The sequence below is a fragment of the Petromyzon marinus genome, chromosome 75 (genome assembly GCF_048934315.1).
Source record: "Petromyzon marinus isolate PM22_M1 ecotype Great Lakes invasive population chromosome 75, UKy_Petmar_22M1.pri1.0, whole genome shotgun sequence".
NCBI lineage: Eukaryota > Metazoa > Chordata > Hyperoartia > Petromyzontiformes > Petromyzontidae > Petromyzon > Petromyzon marinus.
The window spans coordinates 1542372-1568236 of record NC_133741.1 but is presented as its reverse complement, the minus strand read 5'-3'; the positions used below and the strand labels follow the sequence as shown (position 1 = coordinate 1568236).

The 25865-nt window shown below is 41.8% G+C and overlaps 1 long non-coding RNA gene across 1 annotated transcript; it reads right to left on the bottom strand.

Moving 5' to 3' along the window:
- Positions 1 to 19091: 19091 nt before the first annotated feature.
- LOC142907127 (uncharacterized) lies at positions 19092 to 25386 on the bottom strand. Its single transcript, XR_012930817.1, has 3 exons — positions 24817 to 25386; positions 22065 to 22194; positions 19092 to 19211 (listed from the first exon to the last, which is right to left on the bottom strand). It is a non-coding gene; the product is annotated as an uncharacterized LOC142907127 (long non-coding RNA).
- Positions 25387 to 25865: the final 479 nt, after the last annotated feature.

Genomic DNA, 25865 nt, shown 5'->3' with positions numbered 1-25865 from the left:
TCCTGATGTTGAGGGCAAATGGGCGAGGTTTAGGACTGTGACTCATGCAGCTGCAATGGCTGCTTTGGATACGCGGTCCAGACCTCCCCAGAGACCCTGGCTGACAGAGGAGGTGTTCAGGATAGTTGAGAAAAAACAACAGGCCCACTATAATAGTCTACAGCATCCCACGTCAGAGATTGAGGAGGCTTACCGCAGCCTTCGCTCGGAGGTTCGGAGAGCCGTGAGGCGCTGCAAGGATGGGTGGTGGTCGCGTGTTTCTGAGGAGATGGAGTCTGCCTCAATGGCCCGTGATCACAAATCCTTATTTAACTCCATCAAAAAAGTAACCTGCAGCACCACACCTCTTACCAGGTGCCATCTGTTGAGGAAGTACTAAAGGCGATCCAGAGTCTGAGACCAGGAAAGGCACCGTGCAGAGATCTCCAAAGCGAAATGCTGCGGGAGGGTGGCATTTGTGCACAGGCTGCCCTACATGACATAACAACAGTTTGGACCACTGGACGGGTTCCGCAGGATTGTAAGGATGCCCTAGTGGTCCCCCTCTTGAAAAAGGGGGACCGCACAGACTGTAACAACTACAGGGGCATCTCACTCCTCAGTGTGCCGGTAAGGTCCTGGCAAGGATTATTCAACATTGCCTTGCTAGGCATGCTGAGGAGAGGATTGCGGAACCCCATTGTGGTTTCAGGAAAGGGCGGTCCTACACAAATGCCATATTTTCTGTCCGTTTGCTACAGTAGAGGTGTATGGAATTACAACAAGACCTACATCTCTGCTTTATTGACCTGGTCAAGGCCTATGATACCATCAGTAGGCCTGGGCTCTGGGTTATTCTTCGTGCTTTCGGAGTCCCTGACCCTCTGCTCACGATCATTAAGGACCTTCATGATGGTGAGCGGGCCCAGGTAAAACTACGTGGCAGGGAGTCGGAGTCATTCCCTGTTCACCTTGGGGTGCGACAGGGATGTCCTCTGGCTCCCACATTATTTAACATCTTTTTTGACCACGTAGTCCGTGAAGCCTTCGATGACTGTACCAGAGGAATTTCCATCTGGTACAGATACAATGGGAGGCTGATCGATGCCCGGGCGCGGTGATGGGTTGGCTCCCTATTGGTCAACCATGTTATGTATGCTGATGATCTGGTAATTGCCACTCACTCAGAGGAGGAGTTGGAGGCACTGCTGCTGAACCTGGAGCGTGCCACTAAGAGGTGGGGCCTTACCATCAGCCCCACCAAAACTAAGCACCTGCCTGGGTTTTTTGTACCATCGGGCAACCCACTCACACAACTCCCAATCGGTGATGGGACAGTTGTGGAGAGAGTGGAGAGTTTCCCATACCTGGGCAGTGTGCTCATGACTGGCTCCGGTTTGACAGCAGAGATCTCACTTAGAATCAGTCGAGCTGCATTATATTTTCATCAGTTGCGTAATGCTGTGTGGAAGCTACCTGGTCTGTTGCTCCACACGAAGCTTCAAGTCTTCTGGCCACGGTTATTCCATCCTTTCTCTACGCTTGCGAAACGTGGACCCCCCTAATGGAGCATCTTCGCAGATTGAAAACATTTAGGCTGGCCTGCCTACGATCCATCCTGGGTTTAACCAGGCTACATTGTGTGAGTAGCTCACAAATCCTAGAAAGATCTGGGCAAAGTCCCATCGGTGAGCTCCGGCAGGCAAGGCTGCATTGGCTGGGTCATGTAGCCCGCATGCCCAGTCACCGCATGCCTGAACAGTTTTTGTTCGGCCGGATAGAGGGGGCTAACAGGCGCGGCATGGGCTAGAGAAGAGATGGAGTGATGTGGTACAGGAGGATGTGGAGCTGAGTAGACTTGCCGATGACTGGTACCAGCTGTGTCAAGATCGGCCTCTGTGGAGGAGGCTCATGAAGGACGCTGCTGGGCAGTTGGAGGCAGCTGCCCTCCAACAACAACGGAGGGCGGAGGAGCGACGCTCACAACAACGAGCGAAGCGCCAGGTGGTTAAAGTACAGCAAGTTGGCACAGTAGGGGGCACAGGTGGTGCATCAGCCGGTCATCTCAGTCGACCCGTGGCACCTGGGTCTGCCCCGTGACCTCCTGCCAGCGGGCGTTCGACACTTCACGTGGCCTCAAGGTACACATGGCCTGGCACAAGCATCATAGTGATATCACCGCCACTTATTGGCGAATGCCGGTTGTTGTTGGGGTAGCGGTCGAGCCCCAGCCTGCCAAGGTGCCACCTCGGCCTCCTGGGCAATCTAGGCTCTGCACGGCACTAGACCTCACCACTACACTGTCAAGTGAGTACTATTGTAGTGACGTCACCGGATGTCAACATGCTGGGTGCAGTGCCGGCCCGAGAGGGGCATGGCGTGTAGTGTAGCGACATCGTGGATACCACAGTGATGCGGGTGTAGTACCGGCCTTAGAGGGGCCCGGGGAGCGCTGATTTATACCGCAAGATGGCACCACGCTTTGCGTGCAGTACCGGCCCTCCAGGACAGGGCATGTGGGTGCCGGCCGAAGGATGAGGTTACGTTAGGCCATGGCACTCTGGTTGACCCGGGAGGACACATGACAGGTTAAGTCTACAGAGGGGCCCCATGAGGGGGCTAGGGGTGGTCACGAGATTGGGACCCAGATCCTTCCTGAGGATTCTGGAAGATGGATGTGGCCAAGGGCGGAGCTGGCCAAGCCACAGAGAATATAAGCCAGGCCCCTTCGTCTACGTTCTCCATTCAACAAGTCTCCAATATGTGGACCCGGGCAAAAGTTGTTGGTCCGTAGTGGCAGTTACGTGTAATTAGTGTAGTTAGCCTGGTGGCCACCATCATAGGTTATTCTGTTAAGGGGAAGTTACCCCATGTATTGGACTGAATAAATGTGTTGCCTCCAAGTCTACGTCTGCGACTCAATTGAACCCACTACACTATTATAGATTTTGACTTAACTTTCGTGACTGCAGGAATTCATATTATTTGGTTCGTTCGGTAAAGTCATGTAGATAGAAAAAATAATAATACAAATAAAGTGAATAGAGTTAGTAGTTACTACTATAGTCAGTGTTTACTACTATAGTTGGTAGTTACTACTATAGAGTCGGTAGATACTTCTATAGAGTCGGTAGACACTACTATAGAGTCGGTAGATAGTACCGTAGAGTCGGTAGATGCCACTATAGAGTCAGTAGATAATAGTACAGTCAGTAGATACCACTATAGTCAGTATATAATGCTGCAGAGTCGGTAGATACGGCTATAGTGAGTGGATACTACTATAGAGTCAATAGGTACGACTATAAATTCAGTAAAGTGAGCGTACTGCCAGTCTATAATGTAGACTTATTCTTGGTTCTTAATAACCATTGCTCCAGTCGACATTATAGATTGCCAGTACACTCACAAAACGTATTAACCAGGCTACAGTCTACATTATACACTGCCAGTACACTCACTCTGATTAAAAAAAACTAGGCGACAGTCTACATTAATGGTTATTTGTTTTTTTCTATTTTTTATTTTTTTCACCACTTTATTTTTCTATCTACGTGACTTTACCGAAAGAAACAAAGATTACTGTTATATAGTTAGTATAGATACTACTACAGCCAGTACACACTGCTATAGAGTTAGTATATAACTACTACTACAGCCAGTACACACTGCTATATAGTTAGTATAGCTACTACAGCCAGTACACACTGCTATAAAGTTAGTATATAACAGCTACTACAGCCAGTACACACTGCTATAGAGTTAGTATATAACTACTACTGCAGCCAGTACACACTGCTATAGAGTTAGTATAGCTCCTAATACAGTCAGTACACACTGCTATTCAGTTAGTTTAAATACTACTACAGCCAGTACACACTGCTATAGATTTAGTATAGCTACTACTGCAGCCAGTACACACTGCTATAGTGCTAGTATAGCTACTACTATGGCCATTACACACTACTATAGAGTTAGTATAGCTACTACTGCAGCCAGTACACACTGCTATAGAGTTAGTATAGCTACTACTACAGCCAGTACATACTGCTATAGAGTTAGTATAGCTACGACTACAGCCAGTAATCACTGCTATAGAGTTAGTATAGCTACTACTACAGCCAGTACACGCTGCTATAGAGTTAGTATAGCTACTGCAGCCAGTACACACTGCTATAGAGTTAGTATAATTACTACTACAGCCAGGACACACAGCTATAGAGTTAGTATAGCTTCTACTACAGCCAGTACGCACTGCTATAGAGTTAGTATAGCTCCTACTACAGCCAGTACACACTGCTATAGAGTTAGTATAAATACTATACGGCCAATACACTGCTAGAGAGTTAGTATAACTACTACAGCCAGTACACGCTGCTATAGAGTTAGTATAGCTACTGCAGCCAGTACACACTGCTATAGAGTTAGTATATAACTTACTACAGCCAGTACACACTGCTATATAGTTAGTATAGCTACTACAGCGAGTACACACTGCTCTAAAGTTAGTTTATAACAGCTACTACAGCCAGTACACACTGCTATAGAGGTAGTGTTTAACTACTACTACAGCCAGTACACACTGCTATAGAGTTAGTATAGCTACTGCAGCCAGTACACACTGCTATAGAGATAGTATAGCTACTACTACAGCCAGTACACACTGCTATAGAGTTAGTATAGCTACTGCAGTCAGTACACACTTATAGAGTTAGTATAGCTACTACTACAGCCAGTACACACTGCTATAGAGTTAGTATAGCTACTACTATAGCCAGTACACACTGCTATAGAGTTAGTATAACTCCTATTATAGCCAGTACACGCTGTTATAGATTTAGTATAGCTACTACTGCAGCCAGTACACACTGCTATAGCGCTAGTATAGCTACTACTGTGGCCATTACACACTGCTATAGAGTTAGTATAGCTACTACTACAGCCAATACACACTGCTATATAGTTAGTATAGCTACTACTACAGCCAGTACACACTGCTATAAAGTTAGTATAGCTACTACTACAGCCAGTACACACTGCTATAGTGTTAGTATAGCTACTACTACAGCCAGTACACACTGCTATAGAGTTAGTATCGCTCCGACTACAGTCAGTACACACTGCTATAGAGTTAGTACAAATACTACTACAGCTAGTACACACTGCTATAGAGTCATACCAGCCACTACTACAGCCAGTACACACTGCTATAGAGTTAGTATAGCTACTACTGCAGCCAGTACATACTGCGATAGCGCTAGTATAGCTACTACTACAGCCAATACACACTGTTATAGAGTTAGTGTAACTCCTACTACAGCCAGTACACACTGCTATAGAGTTAGTATAGCTACGACTGCAGCCAGTACACACCGCTATAGCGTTAGTATAGCTACTACTACGGCCATTACACACTGCTATAGAGTTAGTATAGCTACTACTACAGCCTGTACACACTGCTATAGAGTTAGTATAGCTACTGCAGCCAGTACACACTGCTATAGAGTTAGTATAATTACTACTACAGCCAGTACACACTACTATAGAGTTAGTAAAGCTTCTACTACAGCCAGTACGCACTGCTATAGAGTTAGTATAGCTCCTACTACAGCCAGTACACACTACTATAGAGTTAGTATAAATACTATTACGGCCAATACACTGCTATAGAGTTAGTATAGCTACTACTACAGCCAGTACACACTGCTATATAGTTAGTATATAACTGCTACTACAGCAAGTACACACTGCTATAGAGTTAGTATAGCTACTACTGCAGCCAGTACACTGCTATAGCGTTAGTATAGCTACTACTACGGCCATTACACACTGCTATAGAGTTAGTATAGCTACTACTACAGCCAGTACACGCTGCTATAGAGTTAGTATAGCTACTGCAGCCAGTATACACTGCTATAGAATTAGTATAAATACTATACGGCCAATACACTGATATAGAGTTAGTATAGCTACTACTACAGCCAGTACATACTGCTATAGAGTTAGTATAGCTACTGCAGCCAATACACACTGCTATAGAGTTAGTATATAACTGTTACTACAGGCAGTACACACTGCTATATAGTTAGTATAGCTACTACAGCCAGTACACACTGCTCTAGAGTTAGTATATAACAGCTACTACAGCCAGTACACACTGCTATAGAGGTAGTGTTTAACTACTACTACAACCAGTACACACTGAAATAGAGTTTGTATAGCTACTACTGCAGCCAGTACACACTGCTATAGAGTTAGTATAGCTAATACTCCAGCCAGTACACACTGCTATAAAGTTAGTATAGCTACTATTACAGCCAGTACCCACTGCTATAGAGTTAGTATAGCTACTGCAGCCAGTACACACTGCTATAGAGTTAGTATAGCTTCTACTATAGCCAGTACACACTGCTATAGAGTTAGTATAACTCCTACTATAGCCAGTACACGCTGTTATAGATTTAGTATAGCTACTACTGCAGCCAGTACACACTGCTATAGCGCTAGTATAGCTACTACTATGGCCATTACACACTGCTATAGAGTTAGTATAGCTACTACTACAGCCAGTACACACTGCTATAGAGTTAGTATAGCTACTACTACAACCAGTACACACTGCTATAGAGTTAGTATAGCTACTACTACAGCCAGTACACACTGCTATAGAGTTAGTATAGCTACTACTACAGCCAGTACACACTGCTATAGAGTTAGTATCGCTCCTACTACAGCCAGTACACACTACTATAGAGTTAGTATAAATACTATTATGGCCAATACACTGCTATAGAGTTAGTATAGCTACTACTACAGCCAGTACACACTGCTATATAGTTAGTATAGCTACTACTACAGCCAGTACACACTGCTATATAGTTAGTATAGCTACTACTACAGCCAGTACACACTGCTATAGAGTTAGTATAGCTACTACTACAGCCAGTACACACCGCTATAGAGTTAGTATAGCTACTGCAGCCAGTACACACTGCTATAGAGTTAGTATATAACTGCTACTACAGCCAATACACACTGCTATATAGTTAGTATAGCTACTACAGCCAGTACACACTGCTATAGAGTTAGTATATAACAGCTACTACAGCCAGTACACACTGAAATAGAGTTTGTATAGCTACTACTGCAGCCAGTACACGCTGTTATAGAGTTAGTATAGCTACTATTACAGCTAGTACACACTGCTATAGAGTTAGTATAGCTACTGCAGCCAGTACACGCTGCTATTGAGTTAGTATAGCTACTACTACAGCCAGTACACACTGCTATAGAGTTAGTATAGCTCCTACTACAGCCAGTACACACTGCTATAGAGTTAGTATAAATACTATTACGGCCAATACACTGATATAGAGTTAGTATAGCTACTACTACAGCCAGTACACACTGCTATAGAGTTAGTATAGCTTCTGCAGCCAGTACACACTGCTATAGAGTTAGTATATAACTGTTACTACAGCCAGTACACACTGCTATATAGTTAGTATAGCTACTACAGCCAGTATACACTGCTCTAGAGTTAGTATATAACAGCTACTACAGCCAGTACACACTGCTATAGAGGTAGTGTTTAACTACTACTACAGCCAGTACACATTGAAATAGAGTTTGTATAGCTACTACTGCAGCCAGTACACACTTCTATAGAGTTAATATAGCTACTATTACAGCTAGTACACATTGCTATAGAGTTAGTATAGCTACTGCAGCCAGTACACACTGCTATTGAGTTAGTACAGCTCCTACTACAGCCAGTACACACTGCTATAGAGTTAGTATAAATACTACTACGGCCAATACACTGCTATAGAATTAGTATAGCTACTACTACAGCCAGTACACACTGCTATAGAGTTAGTATAGCTACTACTACAGCCAGTACACTGCTATAGAGTTAGCATAGCTACTGCAGTCAGTACACACTGCTATAGAGTTAGTATAGCTACTACTACAGCCAGTACACACTACTATAGAGTTAGTATAAATACTATTACGGCCAATACACTGCTATAGAGTTAGTATAGCTACTACTACAGCCAGTACACACTGCTATAGAGTTAGTATATAACTGCTACTACAGCCAGTACACACTGCTATAGAGTTAGTATAGCTACTACTGCAGCCAGTACACTGCTATAGCGTTAGTATAGCTACTACTACGGCCATTACACACTGCTATAGAGTTAGTATAGCTACTACTACAGCCAGTACACGCTGCTATAGAGTTAGTATAGCTACTGCAGCCAGTACACACTGCTATAGAATTAGTATAAATACTATACGGCCAATACACTGATATAGAGTTAGTATAGCTACTACTAAAGCCAGTACACACTGCTATAGAGTTAGTATAGCTACTGCAGCCAATACACACTGCTATAGAGTTAGTATGTAACTGTTACTACAGCCAGTACACACTGCTATATAGGTAGTATAGCTACTACAGCCAGTACACACTGCTCTAGAGTTAGTATATAACAGCTACTACAGCCAGTACACACTGCTATAGAGGTAGTGTTTAACTACTACTACAGCCAGTACATACTGCTATAGAGTTAGTATAGCTACGACTACAGCCAGTAATCACTGCTATAGAGTTAGTATAGCTACTACTACAGCCAGTACACGCTGCTATAGAGTTAGTATAGCTACTGCAGCCAGTACACACTGCTATAGAGTTAGTATAATTACTACTACAGCCAGGACACACAGCTATAGAGTTAGTATAGCTTCTACTACAGCCAGTACGCACTGCTATAGAGTTAGTATAGCTGCTACTACAGCCAGTACACACTGCTATAGAGTTAGTATAAATACTATATGGCCAATACACTGCTAGAGAGTTAGTATAACTACTACAGCCAGTACACGCTGCTATAGAGTTAGTATAGCTACTGCAGCCAGTACACACTGCTATAGAGTTAGTATATAACTGTTACTACAGCCAGTACACACTGCTATATAGTTAGTATAGCTACTACAGCGAGTACACACTGCTCTAGAGTTAGTTTATAACAGCTACTACAGCCAGTACACACTGCTATAGAGGTAGTGTTTAACTACTACTACAGCCAGTACACAATGCTATAGAGTTAGTATAGCTACTGCAGCCAGTACACACTGCTATAGAGATAGTATAGCTACTACTACAGCCAGTACACACTGCTATAGAGTTAGTATAGCTACTGCAGTCAGTACACACTTATAGAGTTAGTATAGCTACTACTACAGCCAGTACACACTGCTATAGAGTTAGTATAGCTACTACTATAGCCAGTACACACTGCTATAGAGTTAGTATAACTCCTATTATAGCCAGTACACGCTGTTATAGATTTAGTATAGCTACTACTGCAGCCAGTACACACTGCTATAGCGCTAGTATAGCTACTACTGTGGCCATTACACACTGCTATAGAGTTAGTATAGCTACTACTACAGCCAGTACACACTGCTATATAGTTAGTATAGCTACTACTACAGCCAGTACACACTGCTATAGAGTTAGTATAGCTACTACTACAGCCAGTACACACTGCTATAGAGTTAGTATCGCTCCGACTACAGTCAGTACACACTGCTATAAAGTTAGTATAAATACTACTACAGCTAGTACACACTGCTATAGAGTCATACCACCCACTACTACAGCCAGTACACACTGCTATAGAGTTAGTAAAGCTTCTACTACAGCCAGTACGCACTGCTATAGAGTTAGTATAGCTACTACTACAGCCAGTACACACTACTATAGAGTTAGTATAAATACTATTACGGCCAATACACTGCTATAGAGTTAGTATAGCTACTACTACAGCCAGTACACACTGCTGTAGAGTTAGTATATAACTGCTACTACAGCCAGTACACACTGCTATAGAGTTAGTATAGCTACTACTGCAGCCAGTACACTGCTATAGCGTTAGTATAGCTACTACTACGGCCATTACACACTGCTATAGAGTTAGTATAGCTACTACTACAGCCAGTACACGCTGCTATAGAGTTAGTATAGCTACTGCAGCCAGTACACACTGCTATAGAATTAGTATAAATACTATACGGCCAATACACTGATATAGAGTTAGTATAGCTACTACTACAGCCAGTACACACTGCTTTAGAGTTAGGATAGCTACTGCAGCCAATACACACTGCTATAGAGTTAGTATATAACTGTTACTACAGCCAGTACACACTGCTATATAGTTAGTATAGCTACTACAGCCAGTACACACTGCTCTAGAGTTAGTATATAACAGCTACTACAGCCAGTACACACTGCTATAGAGGTAGTGTTTAACTACTACTACAGCCAGTACACACTGAAATAGAGTTTGTATAGCTACTACTGCAGCCAGTACACACTGCTATAGAGTTAGTATAGCTACTACTCCAGCCAGTACACACTGCTATAAAGTTAGTATAGCTACTATTACAGCCAGTACCCACTGCTATAGAGTTAGTATAGCTACTGCAGCCAGTACACACTGCTATAGAGTTAGTATAGCTTCTACTATAGCCAGTACACACTGCTATAGAGTTAGTATAACTCCTACTATAGCCAGTACACGCTGTTATAGATTTAGTATAGCTACTACTGCAGCCAGTACACACTGCTATAGCGCTAGTATAGCTACTACTATGGCCATTACACACTGCTATAGAGTTAGTATAGCTACTACTACAGCCAGTACACACTGCTATAGAGTTAGTATAGCTACTACTACAACCAGTACACACTGCTATAGAGTTAGTATAGCTACTACTACAGCCAGTACACACTGCTATAGAGTTAGTATAGCTACTACTACAGCCAGTACACACTGCTATAGAGTTAGTATAGCTACTACTACAGCCAGTACACACTACTATAGAGTTAGTATGAATACTATTATGGCCAATACACTGCTATAGAGTTAGTATAGCTACTACTACAGCCAGTACACACTGCTATATAGTTAGTATAGCTACTACTACAGCCAGTACACACTGCTATATAGTTAGTATAGCTACTACTACAGCCAGTACACACTGCTATAGAGTTAGTATAGCTACTACTACAGCCAGTACACACTGCTATAGAGTTAGTATAGCTACTGCAGCCAGTACACACTGCTATAGAGTTAGTATATAACTGCTACTACAGCCAATACACACTGCTATATAGTTAGTATAGCTACTACAGCCAGTACACACTGCTATAGAGTTAGTATATAACAGCTACTACAGCCAGTACACACTGAAATAGAGTTTGTATAGCTACTACTGCAGCCAGTACACGCTGTTATAGAGTTAGTATAGCTACTATTACAGCTAGTACACACTGCTATAGAGTTAGTATAGCTACTGCAGCCAGTACACACTGCTATTGAGTTAGTATAGCTACTACTACAGCCAGTACACACTGCTATAGAGTTAGTATAGCTACTACTACAGCCAGTACACAGTGCTATAGAGTTAGTATAGCTACTACTACAGCCAGTACACACTACTATAGAGTTAGTATGAATACTATTATGGCCAATACACTGCTATAGAGTTAGTATAGCTACTACTACAGCCAGTACACACTGCTATATAGTTAGTGTAGCTACTACTACAGCCAGTACACACTGCTATATAGTTAGTATAGCTACTACTACAGCCAGTACACACTGCTATAGAGTTAGTATAGCTACTACTACAGCCAGTACACACCGCTATAGAGTTAGTATAGCTACTGCAGCCAGTACACACTGCTATAGAGTTAGTATATAACTGCTACTACAGCCAATACACACTGCTATATAGTTAGTATAGCTACTACAGCCAGTACACACTGCTATAGAGTTAGTATATAACAGCTACTACAGCCAGTACACACTGAAATAGAGTTTGTATAGCTACTACTGCAGCCAGTACACGCTGTTATAGAGTTAGTATAGCTACTATTACAGCTAGTACACACTGCTATAGAGTTAGTATAGCTCCTACTACAGCCAGTACACACTGCTATAGAGTTAGTATAAATACTATTACGGCCAATACACTGATATAGAGTTAGTATAGCTACTACTACAGCCAGTACACACTGCTATAGAGTTAGTATAGCTTCTGCAGCCAGTACACACTGCTATAGAGTTAGTATATAACTGTTACTACAGCCAGTACACACTGCTATATAGTTAGTATAGCTACTACAGCCAGTATACACTGCTCTAGAGTTAGTATATAACAGCTACTACAGCCAGTACACACTGCTATAGAGGTAGTGTTTAACTACTACTACAGCCAGTACACATTGAAATAGAGTTTGTATAGCTACTACTGCATCCAGTACACACTTCTATAGAGTTAATATAGCTGCTATTACAGGTAGTACACACTGCTATAGAGTTAGTATAGCTACTGCAGCCAGTACACAATGCTATTGAGTTAGTACAGCTCCTACTACAGCCAGTACACACTGCTATAGAGTTAGTATAAATACTACTACGGCCAATACACTGCTATAGAATTAGTATAGCTACTACTACAGCCAGTACACACTGCTATAGAGTTAGTATAGCTACTACTACAGCCAGTACACTGCTATAGAGTTAGTATAGCTACTGCAGTCAGTACACACTGCTATAGAGTTAGTATAGCTACTACTACAGCCAGTACACACTACTATAGAGTTAGTATAAATACTATTACGGCCAATACACTGCTATAGAGTTAGTATAGCTACTACTACAGCCAGTACACACTGCTATAGAGTTAGTATAGCTACTACTACAGCCAGTACACTGCTATAGAGTTAGTATAGCTACTGCAGTCAGTACACACTGCTATAGAGTTAGTATAGCTACTACTACAGCCAGTACACACTACTATAGAGTTAGTATAAATACTATTACGGCCAATACACTGCTATAGAGTTAGTGTAACTCCTACTACAGCCAGTACACACTGCTATAGAGTTAGTATAGCTACGACTGCAGCCAGTACACACCGCTATAGCGTTAGTATAGCTACTACTACGGCCATTACACACTGCTATAGCGTTAGTATAGCTACTACTACGGCCATTACACACTGCTATAGAGTTAGTATAGCTACTACTACAGCCAGTACACGCTGCTATAGAGTTAGTATAGCTACTGCAGCCAGTACACACTGCTATAGAATTAGTATAAATACTATACGGCCAATACACTGATATAGAGTTAGTATAGCTACTACTACAGCCAGTACACACTGCTATAGAGTTAGTATCGTTCCTACTACAGCCAGTACACACTACTATAGAGTTAGTATAAATACTATTATGGCCAATACACTGCTATAGAGTTAGTATAGCTACTACTACAGCCACTACACACTGCTATATAGTTAGTATAGCTACTACTACAGCCAGTACACACTGCTATATAGTTAGTATAGCTACTACTACAGCCAGTACACGCTGCTATAGAGTTAGTATAGCTACTACTACAGCCAGTACACACCGCTATAGAGTTAGTATAGCTACTGCAGCCAGTACACACTGCTATAGAGTTAGTATATAACTGCTACTACAGCCAATACACACTGCTATATAGTTAGTATAGCTACTACAGCCAGTACACACTGCTATAGAGTTAGTATATAACAGCTACTACAGCCAGTACACACTGAAATAGAGTTTGTATAGCTACTACTGCAGCCAGTACACGCTGTTATAGAGTTAGTATAGCTACTATTACAGCTAGTACACACTGCTATAGAGTTAGTATAGCTACTGCAGCCAGTACACACTGCTATTGAGTTAGTATAGCTACTACTACAGCCAGTACACACTGCTATAGAGTTAGTATAGCTCCTACTACAGCCAGTACACACTGCTATAGAGTTAGTATAAATACTATTACGGCCAATACACTGATATAGAGTTAGTATAGCTACTACTACAGCCAGTACACACTGCTATAGAGTTAGTATAGCTTCTGCAGCCAGTACACACTGCTATAGAGTTAGTATATAACTGTTACTACAGCCAGTACACACTGCTATATAGTTAGTATAGCTACTACAGCCAGTACACACTGCTCTAGAGTTAGTATATAACAGCTACTACAGCCAGTACACACTGCTATAGAGGTAGTGTTTAACTACTACTACAACCAGTACACAGTGAAATAGAGTTTGTATAGCTACTACTGCAGCCAGTACACACTGATATAGAGTTAGTATAGCTACTACTCCAGCCAGTACACACTGCTATAGAGTTAGTATAGCTACTATTACAGCCAGTACACACTGCTATAGAGTTAGTATAGCTACTGCAGCCAGTACACACTGCAATAGAGTTAGTATAGCTACTAATACAGCCAGTACACACTGCTATAGAGGTAGTATAGCTACTACTACAGCCAGTGCACACTGCTATAGAGTTAGTATCGCTCCTAATACAGTCAGTACACACTGCTATAGAGTTAGTATTACTACTACTACAGCTAGTACACACTGCTATAGAGTTAGTATAGCTACTACTACAGCCAGTACACACTGCTATAGAGTTAGTATAGCTCCTACTACAGCCAGTACACACTGCTATAGAGTTAGTATAAATACTACTACAGCTAGTACACACTGCTATAGAGTTAGTATAACTACTACTACAGCCAGTACACACTGCTATTGAGTTAGTATAGCTCCTAATACAGTCAGCACACACTGCTATTGAGTTAGTATAAATTCTACTGCAGCCAGTACACACTGCTATAGCGCTAGTATAGCTACTACTATGGCCATTACACACTGCTATAGAGTTAGTATAGCTACTACTACAGCCAGTACACACTGCTTTAGAGTTAGTATAGCTACTACTACAGCCAGTACACACTGCTATAGAGTTAGTATAGCTACTACTACAGCCAGTACACGCTGCTATAGAGTTAGTATACCTACTACTACAGCCAGTACACACTGCTATAGAGGTCGTATAGCTCCTACTACGGTCAGTACACACTGCTATAGAGTTAGTATAAATACTACTACAGCTAGTATACACTGCTATAGAGTCATAACAGCCACTACTACAGCCAGTACACACTGCTATAGTTAGTATAGCTACTACTGCAGCCAGTACATACTGCTATAGCGCTAGTATAGCTACTACTACAGCCAGTACACACTGTTATAGAGTTAGTATAACTCCTACTACAGCCAGTACACACTTCTATAGAGTTAGTATAGCTACTACTGCAGCCAGTACACACTGCTATAGCGTTAGTATAGCTACTCCTACGGCCATTACACACTGCTATAGAGTTAGTATAGCTGCTACTACAGCCAGTACACACTGCTATATAGTTTGTATAGCTACTGCAGCCAGTACACACTGCTATAGAGTTAGTATAATTACTACTACAGCCAGGACACACTGCTATAGAGTTAGTATAGCATCTACTACAGCCAGTACGCACTGCTATAGAGTTAGTATAGCTCCTACTACAGCCAGTACACACTGCTATAGAGTTAGTATAGCTCCTACTACAGCCAGTACACATTGCTATAGAGTTAGTATAAATACTATTACAGCCAATACACTGATGTAGAGTTAGTATAGCTACTACTACAGCCAGTACACACTGCTATAGAGTTAGTATAGCTTCTGCAGCCAGTACACACTGCTATAGAGTTAGTATATAACTGTTACTACAGCCAGTACACACTGCTATATAGTTAGTATAGCTATTACAGCCAGTATACATAATAATGATTTTGCCGATGTAATTTTTTTAAAATTAATAGTCAATAAATAAATAAAGAACACACAGAAGCCCAGTCCCACAGCAAACAGCAGATGGAGATCGTAAAAAAGGCCAATTAAAATAATAATAATAAACTCCGGGGCAAAGGAAGGTTAGCGGTTATCTGCGAAATCTCCAGATGAACAAACCTGTTTGATGTAACACTGGGTCGGGGTCACCAAGAGGGGAGGGAAAGTTCCAAGCCGAGAGTTCGCCCCCTTCCCTTCCGTCAGTCGCAGACATAGGACGCCAGCACACAGATTCAAACAATTTTCCCCTTCATTGCTATTGGGGTAACGTTAAAAATTTAGAGCTTGGCAACAATGAGTCAACATCATAGGGAGTCCACACACTTACTGGGGCCAGGCTACAATCCGCATGACGGGTGTTGCTTCGCATACATAGTATTAACACGGACGTTGTGCACCTTAATATTACATCACATCTCGCCGTTACATAACCTTACAATGCCAAGGAATGTGAATTCGGGCAGTCAAGGAAGTGAGGACAAACGCATATCTCTGACCTCGAGAGTGGAAGGCACGTATACCTGTGTGCGGACTGTGTGAGCAAAGGAATACACCCTTTGGAATATCGGAGGAAACGTCTAATGGTGAACTGTTGAATCACAAATCTTGGGAACATAAATCAAAGGAAATATTTGTGCAGTGTTGAATCGGGGGTTGTCCAGAGGAGGTGAGGCAGATGGGTCAGGCTTGCGAGGCCAGAGAAAAGAAGAGAGCCTCCCGGCCGCCTTTGTCTTCCCGCAGCGCTGGAGAACAGAAATTTAACACCAGAGCGAGGAAATTGCTTGTTGTTGCAAAGAGGGAGCCATCTGTACCCCACGGATGAAGGGATACCTTGGGGAGGGGACGGTGACCAATGGAGTGACGCAGATGTCTTGATGGGATGACACACACACGGACCACGCCCCCCCCCCACTGCGTAGAGCGGAGATTTTTTTTCGAATGTAACAGCCCAACCAGCATCTCGACAGACCAGTTCAACAAGGCACAGTGAGTTCAACAAGTCAGTCAGCTCAGGAGCTACAGAAGAGGGCGGCGGGCGGCTGGCTCCAAGGAGCCCCGCGATCAACTAAGGATGGCAAGACTCGTAGGGTAGCGAGGTGCCACCGAGTGTGAGTTCAGAGCTGAAAGAAGAAGTATCGCTAAAATACTTTTATTCTTCATCGAGTGCCAGCGAGAGCGCGTGTGACTTGGCTCATCCAGCAGTGGATAGAGCCTGACCAAAAGAGTCAGCGAACCAGCGGCAAGCGTGATCGTTCGCATCTCCACAGAGAGAGCGCGTGCGGCAGCTACTACAGCAGTGGAAAGAACCGGCTGCTTCCAGCGAATCAGCGGCGAGCGTGATCGTTCGCATCTCCACAGAGAGAGCGCGTGCGGCAGCTACTACAGCAGCGGAAAGAACCTGCTGCTGCCACCGAATCAGCGGCGAGCGTGATCGTTCGTATCTCCACAGAGAGAGCCCGTGCGGCAGCTACTACAGCAGTAGAGAGAGACTGTATTTGCCAACACGAGCAGCCAAGCCGACGCCCTGAGCAAGAGAACAAAGCAGTTCGTATCACCCTCCCCCACACCACACTCTCACCCTCACGACGTATCACCCTGCGTCTAACTCACGAAGACACATAACACGCATATCGGGACGATCAATAAGATTGACATTCCAAGGTGTTGCATTAAATATCAACGGATCGTGAAGAACATTGTTGCCATTGAGTTACGTGGATACGGTCACTTTAGAAGTATTTGAGTCGTTCGTTTTTTTAAAATTGCATAATGTTGCATATGGATCAACGAATGAGTGCAGTAATGTGGCAATTTCAAGTATAAGAATTTGCATATTAGAATGTTAAGGTTTTTGCTTAGAATAGCTTGCATGCATATTTTAACGACTCTCTCTATCACCAATTGGGCTCGAGTTACGTGGTGGAGTTAATCACATGTGCCGTTGCCAAAGTGAAACAACGCAATCGTTGATGGTTACTGTGTTGGTACTGTATTGACAATCCCAATTCGAGAGTTGCATCTTCTAGAGTTAAGGTTTAGTTAGGAAATACAATTGATTAACGCAGAAGTAGTTGCGTGTTTCTCTCCGGAATTTAATGCATAATAATCTTATTTATGAGAACTGTATTCTCCGTTGAGATCTGAATTTGGAGACCTGACATAAACACACTAATACACTCAGTAAATGTTAAAGCGAGAATAATTGTATTACCGAGCGTTAATACGGACCTAAACAATAAAGCGGAGCTTACTCTGGCATACTCGCATCACACTGTCATAACTTCATACGATTAATTGTCTTATTCCGATTGATAACCCGACCCTCGTCAGCGAGGCGGGGCCTAATTATCATAACGGCTAGCATTAGCATAATCACACCCACTCGCGTAAGTTAATACGATTACCTCTTGAATTAGCATAATTTATGCGCTTAATTACATCAATTAACATAATTTCGGATAATTACACATTTTTCCAAAATTCATTTAATTTGTATTATTTTCATAAAAATTTTCATAATCGACATACAACAGGTGTCTGACCTATACTTCTCTTTATTTCAGTGCTCCTTTCAAAGACTAAAAAACTTGAACTCAGACATTAATTTCAATTTCAAATAGTTTACTACGATGCACACCACACTCTCGCCCATCACAGGGGTTATGTTCTTGAAAATTGGCGCAATCCGCAAATTGGAAAAACTCAATGGAGTTTGGTTCACCGTTCGTAAAGATAGCCTTAGTCAAAACAACCATTAAACAGGAATTATTGTGAATGTAAGATATGATTAATATATTCTACTGCTAAATATAACTTGCACGATAAATGGCTACGTACGGTGTAAAAAAAAGTTCAACATGTACGTACTCGTTCTAACAAAATTCATCATTCATATTGTAATTTTGGCCGTTAAACAGCCGAGATCGAATTTGTTCATGAATCATTTAAAAAGTAAAGCAATTTGTTGGAATTTCAGAAAGATCCACGAAGATTATCACACCTGTCCATCGTGAATACTGTAAGTCTACTGAAAAGCTCACCAAAATTAAATATTACCTGGCCTACATAAGCCACTTGATCTACAAAGCAATGCAAAATAATTTGATCATTGGCAAAGTTCAGACTTTTAATGAACGTAGTACAATCATTAAGTATTCCCAATCAGGGCCTTGGTGTTTTCTGTATTCCTTCAGACTGTCAAATGCAAAGAGAATGTATTGTGTGGTACATTTAAATAGCTCAGTCCGTCAATCAATTTCCACAAGTGTACCTGTTTCTGCAGCAAATTTGCTGTCTGTAACATTGATGATAGCTTCCGTGTTCTCCTTGACTATGTTCCCTTGTGTTATGAGCACCTCCACTTTCCCAAAATCCATCTGCAATGATCCTAGTCCAGTCTCTCGAAAATTTGCATAAAAACCTGGAAGTACAACATCAACCAGCTTAGGATTTAAACACGCAGTAGTATGCTTTTGCGACGAATATTTTTCATAATAAATGTTTGTTTTCAGTTAGATCATGTAAATATAAATGTGTCGTTAACACACCACCACCCAACATAGTCAATTAGTAAGGGTTGCTACGTGAACAAAACGTACCAATTCCTTAATACTTCAGCGCTAACCGGTTGTGTTGAAAAGTAAACACACAACATTTACAATCTGAATAAACGACGTTTCGCTGGTAATTACAACAACCAGCTTCATACATTTTTAGCGAATCACTTAATGTTGTTGATTTATTCTCCAACACACACTCGGTGTGCTGTACTAGTAACTAATTGTCAATTTTTGTTTACGTGACAAATCTCAATAATTGGCTGTGTCAGGTTGTTGGTGGGTTAATGACACATTTATATTTACACGATCTAACCCAAAACCCTTCATTATAAACAGTTTAGAATGAATGTAAGAAGGTTTTTGTTACGACATTTTCAGTGACCTCCACCTGGGTAAGAACATGTAATAAAATCTCATGTAAAATGACCAGTTCAGTTCATCCCACTCAGCCTCATAACTTCCACTTGCTCATATCCAGCATTGCGTTTTTTTTTTTGTTGTTTTATCACCCTTACACATTCCAAATATTAATGTTTAATGTTTTTGTCATGTCATATTTAAATGTTTAGATTAACACGAACCAAAATCATCCATAATAGAGGTTTTGGGGTTAGATCGCGTGAATATATAAATGTGTCATTAAACCAGCCCACCACCCGATACAGCCAACTAGTAAGGTTTGTCACGTAAACAGAACATGCCAATTCGTCACTAGTACAGGAGACCGGTGTGTTGGAGAGCCAAGCCACAACATTTGCAATCTGCGTATGATGTTTCGCCAGTAAGTCCAACTAGCTTCATCAGGCAACAGCCAGATTTGTGTGGAAGTCCACCTGTTTCATTCCATATGTAGAGGCGTAGATTTAGTGACCATACTTCTGCGCTCTTGAGTCACAATGTACATTATGCAAGCCCATTGATCTTGTCCTTCCTGTACATTGTGTGTATTAAAATAGCCGTACCAACGGTAATCTCTATTGAAGTATGGTGGCCTGTATAGGCATGCATTTAAACAATGTATAATTTCATGATTGGTTTCCATGCACCACCAAGTCAGTTTGATATCCGAACAGTTAAAATTATTTTAATTTCTTTCAATTCCGATAGATTCTCTAGTTAGTCTTGGCCAGTAGCAGCTAATTTTGCACAGAACTTCAACATTTAAATAAAGTGAGTGTCCTTGTTGGCACACATTTTCTACTACTGTTGACAGTTATATTTGGGAGCATTTAATATTTCTTTGTTCTTTTAGTCTCGTGTTGATCATTAGTCCTGTTTGCCCAACATAGCATTTGCCATAAGTGCAGCTATTTATTTTGTTTAAATATCTTCCATATACAAATTCGCTATCACAGGAGAAGTCACCTTGCCACAAGAAGTAGGTGTTCTTTAGACAGTGTTCAGCTAGTCTTGGGATATCTTTGGCTAATCCTTTGTTCATTACCAGTGTCGAGTAATGTAATTGACTTGTTGACCGGAACCCTCGTGAGCAAGTCACATCAAAACTTAGTAGAATATCATGAGGGTTAAGCTTCATATCTTTAATAATATTTAGATATTCAGAGTTTTTGATTAATGAAGAGGTTCTACCGATGTAGGGCTGTATTAGTTTAGTTACGTATTGTGCTAGTTTGTATGTGGCAGAGCCTATTGTCCTAACTATGGATCTTAATGGGACATGGTTTGTCAATTTTTGGTAGCCCATAAAGTCTTGGTGGTTTTGATGCCCTGGTTTGATCAGGTATTCCTCTTCCTTGGGAATTGATGACTTGGCAATGATATCCGTTGTTTTACATTCCAAGGTGTTGGTTGGGTCTCATTTAATTTCAAGGTAGGTACCTTAATCGAGTAAATCTTTTATTTTATTATCATAGTCCTTACGGGGCATCACAACAGTTAATCGTTCTTCATCAGCAGCAAGGTTTTGGATATCTTTATTTGCTCTCAATTCTCTTAAGGCTTTTGCTTCAGTGAAGTTAATATTTGTTTTTGCCAATTTGCTGTCCTCAATAATTTTGGCAACCTCATGCCTAGTCATCTCAGCTTGATTATGATTTACTTTTCTTTCAAGTAGAATTGTCTTTTGTTCACTGATGCCTGCTTTATTGAGGGCAATATCGGTCCATAAAATAAAGATTGACTAATTGATATTCGGTCACCCGATCCACGGCTATAATATAATTTGGTGTGTTCGAGGCAAGGTTATTGGACCGTGCAGAAATCACGATAGGTAATGCAGCATGTGTTACCAATCGTTCCTTGTTGATTTTAAGTGTACCCTTACATACGCATGACCACTCCTTCATTCATTAAATCGTTGCCCCAACATCACAGTGCACGGCCTTGTGAAGAGGCGAGCTGAAACCGAGTGTTCCCGCGTTATTCACGAGGGATACTTTCCGGTGATGTTCGTGAATATCAGATGTTGTGGATAACGATATTGGCGTATGGAAACCTATCATTTTCAATGAATTACCTGAAATAAATCCATAAATTAGATTAAAAAAAACACGACATTTACATATCTCTCTCATTTCTTTATCTGATCACTTTATCTCTCATCACTTTATCTGATCACTTTATCTCTCATCACTTCCTATTTCTCTCCTGCTCTCGATGCAGTAGTCATGTAGAGTTCCAGATGCGATTGATTCATGGACAGCCAGAATCGCGGATAGCGAGTTCATGAATAACGAGGTGAATACCATACTCACCATCCTCATAGCTTTGGGATGTCTGTGGTTGGCTTTCTTCCTGCCCTTTCATTCTGGGTTCGTCCAAGGATTTTGACATTGGCTTCATTGTCTTTTTGTCGTTTCTCTTTTGTAGCTCTGCATCAAAAGCCTGGGTGTGTAGGAATGTGCAGTGAAAAAAAAAACACACACATCGTATGGAAGACCCATTCGCTGATTCTAACTCGTGAAAATAAGATGAAAATCACCTTGGTGTCACTGTAAAAAGTCGCTTCATGTTGGTCAAGCTTAACCCTTTTTGGCAGAAAAACTAACAAAAAAAATAACTTCATCAATACTGAGGCTCACATAAGCCCATTTGAGAGGGCATGTGGCACCAGTTTGGCGCCAGCTATCGTAAAGTGTGGCGGTTGTGTCACTACAGTTCTCTGTCGTGAGTAACAATGTCTTCATATAAACAACGGCACTATGCTTCTGTAAATAAAATTGACGTTGAACGGCTTGCGCGTTCCGAGATTCAGCGGTGAGAGGGTCACCCATCCATTGTGTAACTTGCTATTTCAGAACGGGATCGGATGAAGAGGACAACAAAGGGCACTGCTCTATGAACCCGGCGATCTGATTTCGATTCCCAGTCACTGATAGCATCAGTAGTGAATGAAATCTGGACCGGTCCTACTCCAAACCAATCCTTCCATTTTACCAGCCCTCACTCCCCAACATGGTAAAATAGCCGACACGACCTAAAATTGCCGAGAATAAATAATGAGAAACCGGGTTAATATGTACGAATGTATGTTGAACTTCTTTTGCACCGTACGTAGCCAACCATGCTAATCGAAGGTGGGGGGGAAGGACAACAAACTAACCACAAAAAGCAGTTCTAAAGAAATTAGTTTTCAATCTAGATGACTAAAAGTGAATAGCTCCAGTGGTTTCCTACTATCAGAAGGAAGAGCATTCCAGATGGTCGCAGAAGCGCATCTGAAAGCACGCGATGCAGTGACCACCATCTTTGTTCCATGGTCAGCCAAAAGCCACTAGTGCTGTGAGGATGACTGGAGTTTGCTTGATGATGGTTTATGCTCCTTGAGTCAGCAAGATATATATAATGAGGAAAAACAATGGATTATTTTCAGTTTGCTTCAATCACCAACATATTGTGAGTGGTCCTATTTTCATTGTGCAATTCCTATCCTATCCAACTTTCTCTCGTTAACATTTGAACCTTATGGCAGGACCCCGGGGTCCCATAAGCCCCCGGCTCCCACATAAACTGCGTTGCGACGTCATTTTATGTTTGTCGAAGGTGAACGATACGGCAATCTATTCCTCTCGACGAGCTCTACATGATGCGCTAATCAAAGTTTCAAAGTTGTGTTTGTTTATGACTGACAATTTTGGCTACGATGGGTGCTCGGTGAAGAACGAGAAGATTGATTTCTGGTGGGTCACAGCGTTTATGTGCGAGGTGGGACAGAGTCGCCATAAATTCATTAATTACGATTTTGACTTCCGTTTATTCGGGACCCCGGGGTCCTGCAATAAGGTTAATTTCCGCATTGTCTGGACAATAGCTGGAATCGTTGCCATCGCAACTTTTCAGTATTCGCAGCAGCGGCTTTTGACTAACCATCGAACAAAGACGGTCACTGGTGCTTTCAGATGCGTTTCTGCAGCCGTCTGGGATTTCTTCCGATATTGAGGAAGCCATCTGAGCTATGCACTTTTAAATAAAGATTGAAAACTCATTTAATTACCACTGATGTTTGTGTTTAGTTTGTTGTCCATCCCCCACACCTCCGATTAGATACGTACGGAACGAATGACATTCAACATATATGCATACATCATGTTGCCCACCCACAAAGGGCAGTTTTATTACGTGGCTCCAGTGGGAAAATATACAGAGCTTGGTCTACGAATGATACGTTTTTTTGGGGTTAGGTCATGTAAACTGGTGTCGTGAACTCTCCACCACCCAACGCAGCCAATTAATAATTAAAGTGTCACGTGAATCAAACTTGCCAAATGTATGACTGCTTCAGCACAGCGGTGTGTATTGGAGAGTAGTATCACAACATTAAAATTTCAGATCTCGAACTCGAAGTCTGAGCTCCTGTTAACAAAGCGAGGCTGGTTGCAATTTCTAGCAAAACGTCATTAGTCAATGTTAATGCTTCGAGAGTACTCTTCAACACACTGGTGGTGTGCTGTTGAAGCAGTAATGCATTGGAATGTTTAATTCACGTGACACTTTTATTCATTGGCTGTGTCGGGTGGAGGAGGGCTTCTGAAATATTTTAAAAATACTCAGTTTAACAGTAGGCTTTCACGACCAATGTTATCCATGATAGAGGTTTTTTTTTGTTAGATCGCGTAAATATAAATGTGTCATAAAGACCGAGACAGGAGAAGGATTTATTCACAATTTTGGCTATCGCCTGATGAAGCTGGTTGTTGTAATTACCGGCGAAATGTCACGGTGCTCGAATTATAAATGTTGAAGTAGGTTTTCTCTCCAATACACTGGTGTGCTGAAGTAGTAACTAATTGTCACGTTCTGTTTACGTGACAAACCTTACTAATTGACTGTTGGGTGGTGGCGGATTTAACGACACATTTATATATTTACGATCTAACCCAAAAAAAACCTCAATTAAATTACTTAAGCAAAAAAAGTTAAGAATCATTATATTGGTCGTGAGAGCCTACGTTTAAAATTAAATTGGCCTGCATATTGCAAGAATGTAACTGTGGATTGTGCGCTTACTTTGAAGGTGTCTGCGTCCTGTCCGTACACCACGATTCTGATTTCCTTCAGCGTCGACTTTGGATTGCGTTTACTGAAGCGTTTGATTTCGTCAAAAAATGTTCCGGCTGTGACGTCTCTTGGAAAATTCAAGTTGCCCGTGCCGATGGCTGGAATGGCCATGGTGTTATAGTTCGATGCATCGGCCTTCTTAAGGCAACTTGACAGGATTTGCTCTAGAATCTGAGAAAGTATATGTTAAGTGACACAAACATACTTTGGCTGTGATAACAAGTGGCCATGTTGAATACATACAGCAAATCCTTCCCTCTCGTGGGTTTAGTTATCTCGCCATTTTGCGGTCTTGCACCAAACTTGTTGAGGCAGAATTCACCAATCGTGTGGCATATGTGGCTCGACCATTCGCGGTTGACCATGAGATTCCTGCACGACTCGTAAGTGCACTGCTCTCGATGACGATGCCATGGAAAAAACACACGCACCATCATCGCCAAGGTGGCTAGATGTTTACTACCTCACCCGGTATTCAGGAGGCTGTAGGTTCGATGCCAACCCTGACGACTAATGTATTTTTGGAGTTTGTGTCTCTCTCTCCCCGTGGTCGCATGGATTTTTCTCCGGGTCCTCCGGTTTTCCCCTCCACATTTAGAATCGACAACAAGCATTTCGAGTATTTTGCTGCTCTAAATTTCCACGTAACAAGCCACTTTGTTGAGCTATCATTTCTGGCCAGGTCGCTTCTGAAAAATCACTGTATAGGTCCCAGGTAACGTGATGTTCCCAGCCTCCAGTGAGAAGGCAGTGAGTTTCAGCTGCACCATTTTTCTTCCTGTTTGTGTACAATACTGTACACGAATACGTGTACTGTACACTACGTTAATTTTGTTTATCCTATACATTCACAAGTTACATTTAACACTAGAAAATATGAATCCTATCTTACATTCAATATAAGTCCTGTGCAATGTGTTGGATTGACACAGGGTGTCGTATTATGAACCAAACCCCATTGAGTTTTTTTCGATTTTCTCATTTGGTTTGCGGACGGC